Genomic DNA, 19,933 nt, shown 5'->3' with positions numbered 1-19,933 from the left:
CAAGCATCCAAAGGGGATCTTATTATAGTTGTTTGGTTTGTGCGATAACATGGGGCAATGCAAGAGCGGTCACAAGACCATGTTTTATTATGGTGATATTTATGCAGTGGTCCCTTTGGACCACAGTACAAGGAAACATCCCTATTGACCGGGACTTCAATGTCGGGTCCGGAACACATCTAATATATCTAATATATTTATAAATATAAATATATATGCATAGGTCTCTGTGCTTCCACCGTAAATTATGTGCTTAAAATAGAAAGACGTTTGTAATCGTGCGGAATTATTTTGTTTGGGTAGTGTGAAAGCAAGGAAGCCCATCCTCCCATAAATTCTATCTAATGACTAGCATCGAAGGAAGGAGGGAAGCAAAATGAAAGGACGCCATGCCACGTAAGAAGGAAGGAGGGAGAACAAAAGCTAAGCGGCAAACGGAAGGATTCTCTCTTTGGAATATTCCTCATGGCGCACGTTAGTCTAATTTTAAGAAAAACAAAAAAGGGGACGAAAAAGTTCAATGATGGTGATGGATAATAACTTAAGGAGAAGGGGAGGGGGCAGGAGAAAATATGATGACAAGAAAACAATACGTGTGGGGGAGAGATGGGCCTTCATGAGAGCCTCCATCGTTTCAGGATCCAAAAATGATTTTAAATTTTTTTTTTACTGCTCATTCTTTTTTATTATAAAAAATTTAATTTCTCAATAACTCTATACATTATTAAGAATACGATGGGATGTTTTTGCAATTGTATATATGGTGAAAGTGATGATATTAAATAATTCTATTCAATTTTTTATTAAGAAATTTTTTTTTTTCAAATATGCTAGGAGACACATGCTATTAATAGAGAGAGAGAGAGAGAGAGAACCATTATAATAATTTGACGCAACCAATGACATTAATGGAGAGAAAATAGTGTTGCAAGTACTCTGTTTTAAAAGTACAATAAGACAAATGATGGTAATTGAGAGAATGGGTGACTGTACAAATAATTGCTGACATTTTGAGATATATTTGAATTAACTGAGAGATGTGGAATAGATATTTTTATCTATCAATATACTTCATGCTCACAGCAAGATAAGTTTGAGCTACAGTCATTTTAAGGATGGTAACGCCTCTGGAGAGAAATAATAGCAGCAGTGCTCTCTACCGAGGGATATTTCCCATGCTACGGATTTCGAGTTGGCAGCTAGAATATTGCCATATGCATTGACCAAGAGATGTGAACTAAACCGGCTTCAACTCAATCCACACGTGGGTTGGCATTTAATTGCACACAGAAGAGTCCCAAGGTTAAGAAACGTGGGCTCATCTTAAATGGTAAGATATAATTTTAATCAACTTAATTATATTTCATAAATGTCTATTCCATTAATGCCTATCCTATTAGTGCCATCATTTGACAAGACAATGATTTGTTCGGCTAGCGTGTAGGGTTTTGAATCTTTTCAAAATAAAAAAAGACTATCACAAAATGGTAGACAATGTTATTGGGTCGGCCCTTGCACCAAATTTTTTTGCAAAAATTTCAGTCTTATGGGGCATGAGACACTCCATCCAATTAGTCTTCTTATTATCTCCATCTCAAAAAAATGTAATACCAAGTTAAATAAAAGACAAACACTCGAGGCACATAAAAAAATTATATTTATTTTTTTATTATAATTCTCAAATAATTTAGATGCAAAAGATCCATCCAAAATCTCTGAGCTTTATTAAAGAGACACCCACATGGCATGCTTGTTGCCAATGGCTAGCAATCATGGCCATTTATGGAGGCGGTGGACAACTCTCCGAACTACTAAAAACTCTTTAGAATTGCTAAAACTTGATGGCAACTCCGAGAAAACTGTTAGCAATTTCCATGGAATAGATTGGAAACTATCTATCTAGAGAGTTTCTAGGCAATTTGTAATACCCCAATTTCAATCCAAACCCCAAACCCAAAAAAATGGCATGGATCTTAAAGCATGAACCAGCAAAAAAATTAAAAATAAGCTAGCACATGCAACCTGGAATACCGAGGAGCTAAGAAAAAATGCAAAGAACTCCCGAAGGAGTTCTTCTCCAAATGAAAACCTTAAATCTACTCAAAAATTAAGTGGAAATCAAACTCTAATCCTGCCCATTAAAGATCTATTTAAAGGCCTCAATCCTTGGTTCTCCCTCACCAAAAATCGTCATTTAATCCCTCTATTTTTTCCTCTTTTCTTTCTATTTTTTGTTGGATTATTTTTGTTTTGGCCATCAAGAACCAAATCAAATCCCATCCAAAAATCAGATATATCTCTTCTATCATCTTCCCTCAATCTTCTATGGGTTTTAAGCTTGAGTCTTTGCTGATTTCTATTAGAAAAATTCTTGAAATCCTAATTGCTGAGTTCCCTTGCTTTTCTCCATTTTATTAGTGGTTTTTTGCTGCTGTTTGACCATCGTTGGACACTGGACTAAGTCGGCTATTGCCGTCATCACTTGCTCCTTTAGCCATGAGCATTATCAGCTGGGAGAAGAACCCTTTTGCCCCAGGATCAAGGAGAAGAAGAGTTCCCCTATTCCACTAAGAAGAGAGGAAAAAGAAAGAGAATGCAAGTTCTTTATTCCGTGAAGGAAAAAAAAAACAAAAAAAATGAAAAGAGAAAAAAAAAAGAGAGAGTTTCTTTCTCTTTTCTCTCTCCTTTCAGTTTGAATTTTTATTTTCTCTCTCTAGAAAGTCTGACTTTCTCTCTTCACCTTTTCTCTAGTTCTTTCTCTATTGATTTTCTCTCTCTAAAATTATTCTCTCTTTATGAAGTCTTCTCTCTTTAAGATTAATCCAGTTAAGGACTTTCTTTTGATAATTTTGATCAAGTTTAATGAAGGGTTCTAATCCACGATCGTCGGACTGCATATGCTGGCATCCACCTTGATCAGATCTAGATATCATTATATTTTATCATCTATAATTTTTATTGAATAATTTGTATACTAATTCAATCATAATTTGATTAAATCATCTTGATTAGATCATCAAATTGTCAGACAGTGTCGCCTGATTAGTCATGTTCCATCTTATTAATTTCTCTCTCTTTTTATATTTTCTCTCCACATGATTTATGAATCCAATAAATCTAACCTATTGTTTGAATCTGAGTTGATTTCGATAAGAGATTTAGAATCATTTTATTAGACGGACAATATGCCCATGCTATCTGAGCCTTTGTTGAGCATCGTAAAATCTGATCCTTATTAATCTCTGTTGAACCATCTCTTTCCTATTCTCATCATGATTCGATAAAATTATCTTGATTGGATTAATCAAGTTGTTGGATACTATCACTTTTGTCGGTCTTATGAAGGTATTAAAATTTAATATTTTTATTAGTTATGACTTAAGACTGATAGAAATATATATTTTGAATAATAGATTCTAAAGGATGCTCTCAGGATTGATTGAATCTATTTATTCAGAGTTCTATAAAAATAAGTAATAAACCATCTTTTTGAGATATTTCATAATTTATTTTGAAAGTAAATAATTAGTATCTAAAATCATACATAATTGATGAAACTATATTTTGAATAAAAAATAATTTTTAAATTAAGATTTTAGAACATTATGGTTTATGGATTTATTATGGAATATTCATGGAATTATAATATATATATTATCTTACAAAAGTTCTTTGATACGGATCGAATTTTATGCTCTCAGTCTAACTATATTCTGAACCCCACCAATGAAAATTGTGCATGGGATTCTGGACCCTGCCAATGAAGATTGTGCATAGGATTTTGGACCTTACCAATGAAGATTGTGCATTGAATTCTGGATCCTACCAAAGGGGGTTATGCATTGGTACTCTATTTGAGCTCATTGTTTTTATTTCGGTCCCCATTGTTTCTATTTCGACCCCGCCATAAGGATAAGCATGGTCGTAGTTCAGGCTATTGAGTTATATATTCTTTATTTCGAATAGGATTTATAATTACGTGTGTGTGTATATATATGAATATTTGAAAGGATTTGTGAATTAGTATGGGATATATTTTTTTGTTTATTAATGATATTTATTTTCGAACATCACATCTTATGATAATATCTAAAATGTCTAATTGAGATATTCATTACTTACTGGGCTATTGAACTCTACCTCTTTTTTTTTTAGATTCAATTCTTAATTACGGACATAGATACTACTTTTGGAGTGAGTTAGAAGTTAGAGTCGACAATATAGATTTATTATTATATTTTTATAGAATTATTATTTATGGTATAATTAATGTAACATCTTTGAATATTATTAAAATTTTGTGAGATTAAAGTTGATTTTAGTTAGTTAAATTTTAAACTTAATTTATTATGAATTCTACTATGATATATTGATATCATTTTTGGAATATTTTGCATGCTTGTGGAGAGAGTTCTTTATGAGTATGCGACGGTTGTCATGATCTCTTGACTCACGATCTTGGATTGGGGGCATGACATAATTACTGAAAACTATCACACATTCAGTGGTTTGCCCAAATTTGGGCATGCCAAGGAAGCCAAAACACTCCGCCTAGCTAGCATGCACACACCTTATAGGCTCGCATGCCCTATTGGTCTGTGCACCCAATACACTTGTTGTGCACCCGACATACCCCTCACGCGCCCACTGCGCGACCTACTCACCCTGCAAGCTCCACATGCCCTGCATGCCCCGTGTGCCCTACATGCCCCACGTGCCCTGCGCACACTCATGGTCTGTGCGCTTATTGTGCTTGACCATGGCATGTGCATCTATTGTATCCTTCAGCCTGAGTTAAGTGCACTTGTCTAAGTTTGGTGTGTGCACCCATTAGGCCCGACATGCATCTGCTCATGCCCAAATCTCGCATACACCTTCACCAATATCCATGTTGCTTTGCTGGCTAGTACTGAATTAAATTGACAGTGCCTTGTTGCGACAGAGCTCCAACGAGGCCCCTGCTTATCCAAGGTTGGCACGGTAAAGGCACTAACCCATACCAACCCATGTATGCCACTAACGAGAGTCTAACAAACCTTCCCCACTGAAGAGCCGACATCCTCGAAGGAAGGTATGACAAATTTCCTTAGATCTTCTCTCCAAACTACCACAATGTTATCTCCTTCTCCCAACTAGCCTCACTTTCTAGATCTCCTTTCCACTGAATCAAATATGTAGTCCTTCTATTCTTTTTGCTTTGTCCTAGTGTGTGGTGGTCCAATATCTTTTCCACCACCTTATCAAACCGCTGTCTCATGGTAGGTGGGCCACACTGCACTTACTTTTGTGAAGGATCAGCATCTTTATGATAAGGTTTTAAGAAACTAACATGAAAAGTTGGATGTATCTTCAGCCTCTAGCAAATACAGTCGATATGCCATATTCTCTATCTTCTTCATCACTTCAAAAGAGCCATTATATCTTAAGATCAAGCCTTGATGGACTCTTTTACTGTTGATTTCCTTCCATATTTGAGGAGTCAATTTCAGCAAGACTTTGTCTCTCACATTGAATTCCAAGGGCTTGCATCTTTTATCTGCATATTTTTTCATCCTCTTTGCTACCTTATGGAGGCTATCTTGTACCTCCTCAAGCATCCCTTGTTGATTCCTAATGAATCAATATGTTGCTGGATAGATTCATCCACTTTTTTATAAGACAATTTTTTATGGAGTGAGAGGTTATCACCCAATAGCTAATTCAAATGGATTGAACCCAGTCGCAGAGGATCGATGAAGATTGTAGTAGAATCGGGCCAAACCCAGCAACTTCAACCAATTTCATTGGCTAGCTGTAACGTAGTCTCTAAAATACTTCTCTAACAATGCATTCACCCTTTCTGTTTGACCATCCATTTGCAAGTGATTGGCTGACGAAAACTTCAATTCAGATTTCATTAGTTAAAAAAGATATATCCAAAACCTTGTAGTAAACTAAGCATCTCAATCACTGACAATATCTGAAGGCAAACCAAAACATTTCACCATATTTTGTAGAATAAATTAGCAATCATCTGCATCAAACATGCTTCTGGGGTTGGGACAAAAATAGCATACTTGGATAAACGATCGACCACCACCATAATAGATAACAATCCATCAACTTTTAGGAAGCTGCTAATGAAGTCCATGGAAACTAAATCCATGGGTTCTCTACAATGGGCAAAGGTGGCAGCAAGCCCACTTTTTTGCATTTCTCCATTTTGTTTGGTTGGCATACCAGACAACACCCAACATAAGCCTCAATGTCATCCTCCTTCGGCCATATAAATATTTGAGACAAGAGAGCTATCATAAGATCTCTTCTTGGTGATCACCCTATTGGGAGTCATAAGACTTCCTCGTAAGCTGCCTCCTAAGCCCCCGCTATTAGGAACATATAGTTTGCTACCTTTTGCCATCAATAGACCATCCTCAATCCAGTATCGCCAAGCCATACCATCCCAGACTTGTTGAAGTAGTTTTTGGTACCCATGGTCTGTTTAGGACAGCACCTCAAATTTTGTCGGTAAAATCTGCTTCAACTCTGGAAATGACAGTAATAGTCTTCATGACATCTTTTTGACTTAAGACATCAGTAATCTGGGTGTGTCACGTTTATGCTTTCAGTTAAAATCGTTCTTAGCCAAGAATTTCTGCCAACATGCATGTCTAGGAGAAAGCTTTTTCTATATCAAAAAGAAAATGCTAACAACATTATCAGTCTCCATCATGAATCTGGTACCTAGCAAATAATCTCACCAAGCTCGTAGGCAATGCACCACTACCAGCATTTCTTTTTCATAGACATAATACTTCTATTCTATGTCCTTCAACTTTCAATTTTCAAAATCAATCAAATGTCCTTCTTGAACCAGCATGCCACTGACAGTTTTGTTGGAAGTATTGGTATGCACCTCGAATAGCTTCTCAAAATCAAGCAACTTCAGCATTAGTTCTGAAAAAACAATAATCTTTAGTCCCTCAAAGGCTTCTTGATATTTTTCTGACCATGCCCAAGGCTGATCCTTCTTCAAAAGACCTATCAAAAGAATGACTTTCTTAGAGTAGCCAGCCACAAACTTGCAGTGATAATTGGCTAACCCTAGAAAGCTCCTCCATTCAGCCACTTTTGTTGGTGCAGTCCACTCTAAGGTATCTTACATCTTTATTTGGTCTATTTTCACCATGCCATTGCCCACCACATCACCAAAGAATTTAATTTTCTTAAGGCAGAACTTACATTTCTCTCTTTTTACATATAAAGAGTGTTCCCTCAACCGAATAAGTACAAGTTTAAGGTGCTTTAAATATTTCTTGAATGAACCACTATGTTGTTAGAATACTCGTTATGGTTTCATATGTGTAGTTCAAAACTTTTTCTAGACATCTACGTAGCAGAAATAAATAAATTTAAATAATTTTAATTTATTCACATATCAGATCAGATCTGAAAATCATAGTAAGGATCTTGATACAAATATGTACCCATGATCTGAAATCTAAAACAAAAACAATCGTTAGTAAAAATAAAATAGACATCAGATCTCTATACCTCGGATTCTGCGGATGTCTCGGATTCTGATCGTAGCCGCGCACATGTCCGACCTCTACTAGTATCCACACGGAGTTGTCTGATCAGAGCATAAAGATCATCAATGTACTAGCACCTTACAGATCTCGCTTCTCATCTATAGATCTAGATCTCTTCTTCTAGATCTTGAAGAAGGAGATCGCTGTACGAACTCTTTCACGCAGATCTGACGGGATCTGAACCAGATCACCATGAAGAGAAGAAGAACCCTTCTTCTTCTCTTCTTCTCTCTCTTTTTCTTTCTTAGATCTAATTTCTATCAGATCTGGATGTTGGATGAAAGGGAAGAAGGGAGGAGGAGGCATTGGGAAGAATTTTGATGTAAGAAAGAAGAGCTTCTTATCCGTAATGCATGCCATCTCTCCTCCTTTTTGTTTTTGCATACACCACCCCATATCTCATGCCCCAAAACCTTTCTTAACACCCTAGAGATCAAATCCCATTTGATCTAAGCCGTTCAAAACAAATTAAAGGGTAGAAAGGGCTTTGAGATAAGGATGTATTGTAAGAAAGAAATCTTTCTCACAATTAGCGCACATCCCAACTTTTTTAATTTTTTTATCACACAAAAAAAATGCTTCCATGCCCCAATCTAAGAAATTTCTATCTTATTTTGAATCAAATTCAAATAGAAAAAAAATTGGATGAAAAAAACTTTCAGATAAGGTCTCCTTTCACATCCATGAAGAAAGGAGGATGAGAAAAATAATGCCCCACTTCTCTTTTTGGTATGATTTTTGGCGAGAGAGTCTCAAAGAACTTGGGCTCTCCGAGTCATAGTTCATCTAGTTCAAATAGAGCCTCAATCAGATTCAAATTGAGTCCGAAACAAATCGAATTCGAAAAGGCTATCAAGCCTGATCCAATCAAGTTTGAAATCCAAATCTGATTTGGATAATTAAATCTAATTAATATTAAATTTAATTAAATTTAATTAAATTAAATCTGATTTAAATTAATTAAAACTTAATTCATAATTTAATCAGCCTTCAAAAAATTGTAACACTTGCAATTAAGTCCCTGTGCTAACAATTAACAGCTGCCAAATCTGTAACGCTTACAAATTAGCAATTTCTAGTATTCAAATTATCAATCCAATTGATAATTCAAATATAATTAAAGCCAATGATTAAGTCATACTCCTTTTGTGTGTGACCCCTCAGGTTCTATTCTGTCTGGTAGTGAGACATACCATGATCTCTATCACAGTATCATCGAAACTCTTTTCGATGGGCTGAAATGATTCCAATTTACCTCAACAAAGATCGTTGATCCAAAAATGATCTTAATGAGTTCTCACGATCCACCAGTGATATCTAACAACATGTAGTGGTAATCCAGCAGAATAGAAAAGTAAATCCCTAGGTACAGTTATCATGTGATACAATCTCTCTATCGAGTGTTCCGACTTGACGGAGATCATTAAGAACTCATCAAATTCCATCGTCAGTCATATGCTAGATTGGCTCGATTCGAATTTATTTATGAATCTCGTAGAAACTCTTTTCCAGTATTCATACTTACTCTGATCATAGATTTTCTGAACTCAGTCTTACGAATTGCATAAAATTTTTTCTTTTCTACCAAGATCGATAGATTTCATCTAGGTATATCCTACTCTAAACAGCAAACCTGAACCTACATAACCAACACACACAGTAAGGACCCATATGGCTAGGGACCAAGGGAATGTGCAGTCAAACTATATAATCTCGCTGTGAATAGCCAACACACTTAGGTCAAAGGACCAGTCACACCACTGTAGCATCGAAAAAATCACTGACGAGTGAGTAGACATCCAAGTACTTTTTCGTGTTGGTCACGCTCAGTGTAAGTTGGTCTATAACAACTACTTGCACTCTCACCCCAGTATCTCTACACTACATACTCGAGACTCATCTGTCCTAAAAGGAGATGATCCGTGCACCGATCTCGAATAGATTGATCACTGTCCTCCATGACGATCCTTCGATTGGGAGTATTTAGAAATTAACCACTAATGATGTATATCCCAAATTCTCAACACTTTGAGAATATACAAAATCATCTTTGTTAATTTGTAAGATAAATCATGGACACATAAACATGATTGGTTATTAAGACTTCTTAACAAGTATAAAACATGCCCTAGAGAAAAGTATATGTCAGCCAAGATTGGCTTCTAGGGCACATATTCAACAAACTCTCACTTATACTAAAATCAATCTGCCATATACCTGAGCTCCATTTTTTACAGATAGGCTTCAGTGTTTAGCTGGCTAAGTGACTTGGGCCTACCACTATCATGTGGAGTCTACTCTCTTCATCTCCATGTATTTCTACTTGAGGTAATCGCATATATCTGTTCTATGTGTATGGACTTCTAGTGAGACCTTGGCTCCTTAGCGAGGGTTATGGACCATTATCTTTACAGTACAATATCATAGCATCCAATGGTATGATATCTAAGTCTACAACTATCATAAGAACCAGAATGCATCTTGCACATCTATAGCATATTCAGCTTTCACTGATCGATTATTTGGAATCTATCTAATAAATCAAACTAATATAACTCAAGAATATATATTGATGTAGACATTCGACCATCAGCATCAGTGTATCCTTCCACTCTTAGCTCTAATCCTTATTTAAAGATGAGAAATAATCTCTTAGTGCTTCTCAAATACTTAGAGATATTTTCACAGCAATCCAATGCTCCCAGTCTAGATTCGACTAATATCTGCTCGTTACTTTCACAGCAAGATATAGCAAGTCAAGTACATAGCATGTCATATACCTATGTCCAAGAGGATAACGGATCCCTCTTGGAGGTTTCAATGTTAAATCCTTTCAGCACCTCTTCTATGTACTTATCTGTGAAAATCAAACATCCTCTTAGGATCTATCTCTATAGACCATTTATTTTCAGAATGTTTGACCTAGGTCTTTGAAAAAAAAAATTTATATGTAACCACATCATAACCGATGTCAGCATGGAACCCTCCCACTAATCTTCATGTAATTATATGATTCCTTATATCATGTCGTTGTAGATTTTGGGATCATCCCTATGTTCCCAATCTTCCTCAAGAAACACTTTCTCTAAATTCTTTGTAAGAATACCAAGTATCTTTCTAAAGGATAGGAGATCCTACTAGATCAATAAGATGGAGAAAATACTACATATACTGGCTCATCTTAAATAGATTGTATAGGTCCTATGACTCATTATTCTTAAGAGATTTTTCTTTAATTTCATCCTCCCACTGTTTTTAAAAAAATAGTATGATTGCTCACAATCATATTGTGAACCACTGGGAAGAGAAAGTGATATCTCAAATATGTTTTGGGATACCCTATAAATGAGTTCTCACAGACCTATCCTCTAACTTATCCACCATATCATATCTCATATGGTGTGGTAAAACCAACTTTAAAGAAAACTTAATTTAGATTTTAGAAATTAAATCTTGTTCCTAAAGAAATAATAATTGAACTAGTGATATTCATGATGGACTGGACCATATCTCATATAATGCCATCACTTCTCACAGATACACTATTGAGCTGAAATGTATAAGGAGAATTCCATCATGACACTATGCTATTTTTTTTAGATAATCGATAAATTTTTTATTTGGTATTGGATCTTCGATCCGATCGAAGTACTTTTAGAAATTTTTCGATTTATCTTTTCTACTTTATATCTGAATTCTTTGAACCATTCAAAATCTTTCAGACTTGTATCTCACATACATACCTATACCATTACTGCTTATCAGTAAAGATAATAAAGTAGTGATAACCTCCTAGTCTGGCTCATCAAATGGACCATGCACATCATATGTGTACTAGGATAAGTATTTCAGTAATTCTATTCCTTTAACCCATAAAGGACAGCTTGGTTATTAATCCTCAAAGAGATGATTCACAGACTAGATATGACTTAACAGTCAATGAGCCCAAAGGTCTATTTTCTCCAGTCGGTAAATTATTTCTTTTCATACATGACCTAGCCAAAAGAACCATCTATATACTTTAGGTTATCTGATTCTAAATCTCTCAAAATCCAATGGTATTCACTATTTTGCTCAAATAATTTTTTACAAATGCATCACACCATGCAAATGATAAAAATTAAATTCAAACGGTAATCATCGAGATTAGGTGCTTGCAGCCTCAGTGCAATTTTTGCATAATTACCGACTCAAAAGAGTCACTTCACCTTACCTCAATCCTTTTCCTTCTTTAGATCTTATGTTAAAGTGCGTAATATGCACTAGAGTCTAATGAAAAAGAGAAAATCGTAAGATTAATTTTGAGCAATTTGACATACTTTCCAAAAGTGTGCCAATATTTCTTTAAGTTCTCCAGGTATGTGTTAGATGTGTGCCCTAGATGCCAGATTAGCTGACACATTCCTGTACAAATCTAAGGGCAAATTTATAATTTTGACTATAAATCAATAAATGGGTTATTCTTCTATCACATTGTGTACATTGTGTCTGTGATACATCCTTTGAGTTAGTAGGAATGTCAATTCATATTTTTAAGAGTTAAAAATTTAAGGCATGAATTTACATAACTAACTCATAAACAGCTCCTGACCATAGGATCATCACGAGGATGGTGATCGATCTGAAAAGTTGGTGTATGATCACTTTTTTAGGATAGATGTGTCTTGAGTCTATGGTGTAGAGACACCGGAGTGAGAGTATAGGTATTCGTTGAGAACGAGAGTACTGAGCGTGACCATCTCGAGCAATCATAAGGAAGTCTACCTTCTCGTCAATGACTAAGCTCGATGCTGCAGTTGTGTGTCTAGTTCTTTGACCTGAGATGCATCGATAGTTCACTTTGAGTGTGTTATAGTTTGACTACACTATAACTTGATCTCCTAGCCATTCGAAATTCTGAGGTGTATGTTGGCTGTAGCACATTCATTGTAGAAACTAGGTCGCACCAAGATGGGATCTATCAACCTCGGTAGATGAGAGGAGTAGTCCTATGACGATCGAAAGATCGAGTCCTTAAGCCTATGGCCATGGCAGAGTGAAATAATGAAAAAGAGTTTTTCATTAGAGTTTCACATCAGACTCAGATCGATCGATTGATTCATATGACTGATGTTGGATTTGACGAGTTCACCTTAACCCTAATTCAGTCGGGACTCATGATAGAGGAACTCAATCATACGGGTAGCTACACTGAGAGGTTTGTCTTCAATTCTAATGGGTTGTCACCATATACTGCTAGGTGTTACTAGTGAATTTTGGGAGCAATTAGAATGATCTTGATGATCGATCATTCTAATTGTCTGAATCAGAAGAATTCTGGTCCATCGAAAGGAGTTTCGATAATGTCGATGATGAGATCACGACATGTCTCATTATCATATAGAATTAAATCTAACTAGATCACACTAACAAGGGTTAGGATCTGGATGTCATCAATTAGGCTAGCCCAATTGATTTGGATTAGATCCAATTAGGTTTAAGAAAATCGTGCTAGCACACGATTGAGCCTAACTTTCTCCTCGTGCAATCTTTTCTATCTCCATTGAGCCAAATGTATTTTGACTCACCCAGAGAACCTTGAGAAGATTTCTCTCAGTCTGACTGGAGACAGTCCAGCTCAGAAAAGACTTGTCTTAATTCATGAGATGAATTAAAGAAACACCTGCTAATTCTTGACACCTGCCATTTTTATTTTAGGACATCTGTCAAATATTGATATATGGGTCTTAAACTGAAAGCCACTTGGCAAGAGATTATTGGAGGTTTTTTGTGGAGTATCCACCTACCAAAAATAAGCACCAAAGTGGGTGCCACAATTGGACAAGGTTTGTACCCCAAGTGGATAAAGATCAAGAGGAGTCTTGATCAACATAAACTCTTGGGCGCCATCTCCCTTGTGCTTATCCAATATTGGCGCCAACATAGGAGAAAGGATGGGGGTTCTTATCTGATGTGATTAGATGACATCACTCCATCAATCAAAATTTTTTTAGATTAAATAAAATTTTTTGATTGGTCGAATGATGTGGCACTGTGCAGCGCAGCAGGGTCTATATAAACCCTGTCTATGCCTAGGGTTTAAGTGATTCTGCTCTCTACCCAGCAAAAGCTAGCCACTCCTCCTCTTCTCCATGTCCTCCCTAGTGCTCCCTCTCCCCTCTTCACGCCCAAAAGGTTGGGCATCCATCTAGTGAAGGATCAAGGCATGGTGACGCATTGAACAAAGGGCTGTAAGAGTTTTTTGACAAGCTGCTGCTCCAACTTCAGAAAGGCTTTTGAAGATCTTCCTAATTAGATTGAGTTCTGATTTTTGGAGCAGAGAGTCATGAGGAGAAGATGATTCAGGTCCTGCTCGAATGGATACTGGTAGAGGCCAGACGATTGTGTGGCTAAATCAGAACCTCAGGCTTGCTGCGATCATCTACAGGATAATCAGATTACCCTTGAGATATTTCATATTTTCTCATGCTTTTAGATTTATTTTAGAATTAATATCAGATAATAAAATTATATTTAAAAATTTAGATTTGAAATAAATGTAGGATAATTTTTTTTAAAAATTATTCCGCTCCAGATTTGATGAAATCTGGAAGATCCTACAAGGAAAAAGATGATTTTTTTTTCAACTGGTATCAGAGCCAGATTGATGACTCAGTTTCAGATCTAATTTAGATCTGATTTTAATTTTAATTTATCTGATATTAAAAGATTTCAGATATCACATCAGATGTAATAAGATCTAAAATCAAAAATATTTAAAATTAAATCTGAGATGATCTAACATGCATGAGATGCATGACTGGACTAGAAATAGTTTGATCTATGAATAGTCTTATAAGTTTATATTTTAATGAGATTAAAATATAATTTAGATCTAATTTATTCTCTATTTTTGATGATATAAATGTTATATTCAGATCAAAAATAGAAAATAAAAATTTGGATAATACATAAGATTGATCTGTTGCATGCCTAGACTAGTTGTAGAATTGTTCTAGTAACTGTTTAGAATAAATTTTATGTTGAATAGTTCAATTTAAATTTTATTTTTTAGATGTTACATGTGATGTATTAAATCTGAAAGCATGTTAATTAGATCAATTTTTGATACATGAGATGTATGCAAAGCATGTATTAGTTAGATCTTAAATTGTATATGTGATATGAAAATTTAGATCTAACTAGTTTTGTAGTTAAATTTATATTTCTGATTAAGATGTTCCTCATGGCCGTTTGGTCATAAGAACAAAGTAGGATTTAAAGATTCTCTCCTCCTATACAATGGGGTGTTCTTATGACGTGTAAGGGTGCTGCGTGTTCATCCTTAATCAGAAATCAAAATTTATTTTTCTGCAAAATTCTAGATTCTGAAACCCTAGGTTTATTTTACATGTTTTGTTTATGAACCCAAGACTTAATTAATGAATTAAACTTATGAAATTAAATTAAGTCTAAAATTGAGAATTTCAAATCTAAGTCATTTTCATAAAATTGGATTCGGACTTGGGTAGCTCAATTAGGTCTAGTGGTTGATCAAACCGAATCAAAAGTTGGTTAGGTGGGATCATGAAAGCTAATAATTGACCAGCCTAATGGGATTAAGTCTAGATCAATGTCGAATCACATTCATATGTGACTCGATCAAGTTAAGACCTAATTTAGCTCAGTGGTTAGAGCCTGAATTGTAGGCTAACCCAATTAGTTCTGGTTCGACAATTTGGTGTCTAAGGTAAGTTGGGCAGATGCGACCTACTGATTTTTAATTAGGAGCTACTCGACTCGAATGCATTCTTGTCAAGTTAATGATATATCCCTTCCACCAGTCTCACTTATCTGGCCATATGTGTCGATCCAATTCTGATTTGAGGTAGCTAACAATTCGAGCTAACCCATGCCACTAGGTTTGTCATAATTATTATGACTATGTCAAGTCAAGTTTAATGAGACCTAAATCAAATCTTCCTAAGAAAATATTAAGTCTAAGATCTTCCACCATTGTGGATGTCCGGGCCCTTCCCGGGGTTGATTGTTCTCGGTTGGATACAGTGGCTCAGTTGCACCGGAAAGATGCAGCCATATCCATTAGGCATTGGATGCTATGAATTAGAGGATGGGTTTGGCTCAATATTTCAGATACGGTGAGAGACCCAATCAGGAATCTAGTTCGTGCAAATGGTGGGTTTGACTTAACTAAGGATTGGAGCAATATTCTCGGTATGGTGAGCTTCATAAATTAGAGACCAAGTTTTGGGTGCACCATGATTAGAGAATCATTGGACAAGAGTTGTCCACTCATCGGTTGACCCATTACCAATAACTGTTAGGTGAGGTGATGAGCCAGTCAGTAAGACTGCACCACCCACTAGAAATCACTAATCACGAAGATTTTCATATCTCTACCTAGGGAGTGTAGGGATCTGAGAAAATAGTGAGAGCCTAATTTATTTAAAAATGAAATCCCTAAATAAATTGATTAAGTCTGATTACAAAATCTAACTAGAAACTGTTGACTCTCTACAGGAAACATGTCTACGTCCAACCCCCTGACCAAAATACTAGACATCCATAAATTGACTGGACCCAATTTCAAGGACTGGTTAAGAAACTACAGAATTGTTCTGGATTTCGAAAAATTGACCCATATCTTAGACCAGGATCCACCTGCCATGCCAGCACGTCCGACTGCTGAACAGAGAGCATCTCTGAAAAAGTGGACGGATGATGATAATAAAGTAAGGTACTACATGTTGGGTGCAATGTCTGATGACTTGCAGCGCCAACATGAGAATATTATGACTATCCACCAAATATTGGCTCACCTACAAGAGTTGTTTGGTGAACAAAATCGTGCAGCCAAGTATCAAGTCTGCCAAAGACTTTTTAAGGCTAAAATGCATGATGGACAGTCAGTCCAAGATCATTGTTTGACAATGATCAAGGATCTTGAGGAGCTTAAAAAGCTCGGTATCATCTTAGACAAGGATTTTCAGATTGATGTGATCCTTCAGTCCTTGTCCGATGCATATGATCAGTTCATCATGAACTTCCATATGCATAAGATGTAGTGTAACTTGGCTGAGTTAATGAACATGTTGGTTATGGCTGAGCTTTCTTTGAAGAGTTCAAAAGGCTCAGTCTTTACTGTGGAGCGGACTTCTTCCAAGAGAAAGTCTTTTGAAAAGAAAAAAAAGTCTGCGAAGAAGCAGAAGGTAGATGGAAAGAAGAAGAAGACAGAACCGAAGAAGAAGGCTGCTGAAAAGAGAAAATATTTTCACTGTAATTCAGACGGCCATTGGAAATGAAACTGTCCTCAGTACCTGACCACCCTGAAGAACAAGAAGGATGGACCTTCTGGAGGTATGCTCATTTTAGAATCTAATCTTACGATTTCTTCTGCATCCAGTTGGGTGCTTGACTCTGGTTCTAGTGCTCATTTGTGCACTTCTATGCAGGATCTTGAGGAGAGCAGGAGGCTGAGGGATGGGGAGATGATCCTACGCATCGAGAATGGAGCAAGAGTTGCTGCTGTGGCCGTAGGAACCTATCTTCTGCGATTATCGTTAGGATTAGATTTAGTTCTTAGAGATTGTTATTATGTGCCTGCAGCAAGCAGGAATTTGATTTCTGTTTCATGTTTAGCACAAGAAGGCTATGTGATTAGCTTTCATAAGGACCATTGTAACATATTTTATGAAAATAATAAAGTTGCAAATAGTTTTCTTATTAACGGTCTCTATCAGCTATATATTGATGTATTTGTATTTAATATCGAGCAAAATGTGAATGCCATAGGAATTAAAAGGCCTAGAGATAGTTTAAATGATAGGTATCTGTGGCACCTAAGGCTAGGTCATATAGCAGAAGAATAGGGTTAACAAATTGGAAAAATTCAGATTATTGAGTCCGTTGACTTTCGAGTCATATCCAGTTTGTGAATCATGCCTTCAAGGCAAAATGACCAAGCTCCTTTTTGTGAGACATGAGAAAAGAGCCACAGACCTACTTGCCCTAGTACATACGGATGTGTGCGGCCTATTTGATGTGTCGGCTAGAGGCAACTATATCTACTTCATTATCTTTATCGATGATATGTCTAGGTATAGGTATGTATTTCTAATGAAACACAAGTCTGAAGCCTTTGAAAAATTCAAAGAATTCAGGTATGAGGTAGAAAAACAAACAGAAAAGCCTATTAAGATTCTTCGATCAGATCGAGAAGGTGAATACCTTAGTCGGGAGTTCCTAGACTATCTTAAGAACAATGGCATAGTCTCTCAATGGACTCCACCTGGAACGCCATAACTCAATGGAGTTTCAGAACGAAGAAATCGGATCCTATTAGATATGATCCGTTCCATGATGAGCTTCACGGACCTCCCTGAGTTTCTTTGGGGACATTGTCTCATGACAGCAATATATGTATTGAATAGGGTTCCATCTAAAATCGTTCCTACCACATCATATGAGATATGGCATGGTAAGAAGCCAAGTCTGAATCATCTCAGAATTTGGGATTGTCCGGCTCATGTCAAGAGACAGCAGGCGGACAAGTTAGAGTTCAGATCTTTTAGATCTCGATTCATAGGATATCCTAAAGAGTTATTAGGATACTATTTCTATATTCCGAAAGACCACAATGTGATTTTGAGTCGAAATATTATTTTTCTTGAAAAATAGTTTATTCAAGATGGTGGCATCGGAAGAATAATTAAGCTCAAGGAGAATGTCTCCCAAAAGCTATGAGCTAAAGAATCTGAGAAACCCAATCAATTAGAACCAGTCCTAACACAACCTCTTCAACCTCGTAGATCGACTAAGATTTTTCGTCCTCCTGAAAGATACTTAGGTACCATACAAGAGGATGTAGAAAAAATATTCCTCACAGAAAATAAGGCTCATGGTGATGACCCCAAGACTTATGACGAGGTGATATCAGATATCGACTCCGAAAAATGGTTAGAAGCAATGAGATCAGAAATTGACTCGATGCACTCAAACCAAGTCTGGACCTTGGTAGATCCACCTGAAGGTATTGTATCTATTGGGTGTAAATGAATCTTCAAGAGAAAGATAGGTGCAGATGGAAATGTAGAGACATTCAAGGCTAGGCTCGTAGCGAAAGGTTATAGTCAGCACGCAGGCATTGACTATCAGGATACCTTCTCGCCCGTAGCCATGCTAAAATCCATCCGTACATTACTTGCTGTTGCAGCCTATTTTGATTATGAAATATGGCAGATGGACATAAAAAGGACGTTCTTAAATGGATATCTTGAGGAAGATATCTATATGAAACAGCTGTTTGGTTTCACATCCAGTGATGATGATCACAAGGTCTGCTAGCTGCAAATGTCCATTTATGGACTTAAGCAAGCATCTCAGAGCTGGAATACTCGTTTCAATAATGTGATCAAAATATTTGGTTTCATCAAGAATGAGGAGGAACCATGTGTGTTCAAAAAAGTTAGTAAGAGCACAGTTGTCTTCCTCGTATTGTACGTAGATGACATCCTCCTAATTGGAAATGACATTCTCATGTTGACCTCAGTCAAAGTATGATTATCTAAGGAGTTCTCTATGAAAGATCTAGGAGAGGCATCCTTTATACTGGGTATTAAGGTCTATAGAGATAGACCAAATAGGATGCTGGGACTTTCACAGAAGATGTACATAGAGGAGGTGCTAAAAAGATTTAGCATGAAAAACTCCAAAAGAGGTTTAGTACCTTTTAGACATGGCATTCATCTCTCCAAGAAGATGTGCCCTAGCACAACTGAGGAGATTGAAAGCATGAGCAAAATCTCTTATGCTTCGGCAATAGGGAGCCTCATATATGCCATGCTATGTACACGACCTGATATAGCCCATGCTGTGAGTGTCACAAGCAGATATCAGTCAAATCCAGGCGAAGAGCACTGGACTTCTATGAAATGTATCCTTAAGTATTTGAGAAGGACTAAGGATATGTTTCTAGTCTTTAGGAATGGAGAACTCCAGATTCAGGAATATACAGACTCAGACTTTATGTCTGATATAGATGATCGAAAGTTGACATCTGGGAGTCTGTTTATTTGCAGTGGTGGTGCAGTTAGCTAGAAGAGTTTCAAGCAGACGGTGATTGCAGATTTCACCATGGAGGCAGAGTATATTGCTGCATCAGAAGCTGCGAAGGAGGTATTCTGGTACAAGAAGTTTGCCGCGGAGCTTGGAGTGATGTCATCGGATGCCATCCCTTTTTACTGCGACAATAATGGTGCCATAGCCCTAGCTAAAGAGCCAAGATCTCACCAGAAGTCCAAGCATATCGAGCGGCGATTCTATCTGATCCGTGATTACTTCGAAAAAGATTATGTCGAGGTTAA

Source organism: Elaeis guineensis, chromosome 1 (assembly GCF_000442705.2).
Source record: "Elaeis guineensis isolate ETL-2024a chromosome 1, EG11, whole genome shotgun sequence".
Classification (NCBI taxonomy): Eukaryota; Viridiplantae; Streptophyta; class Magnoliopsida; order Arecales; family Arecaceae; genus Elaeis; species Elaeis guineensis.
The sequence above is the reverse complement of the archived record's forward strand: the minus strand, read 5'-3'. Positions refer to the sequence as shown.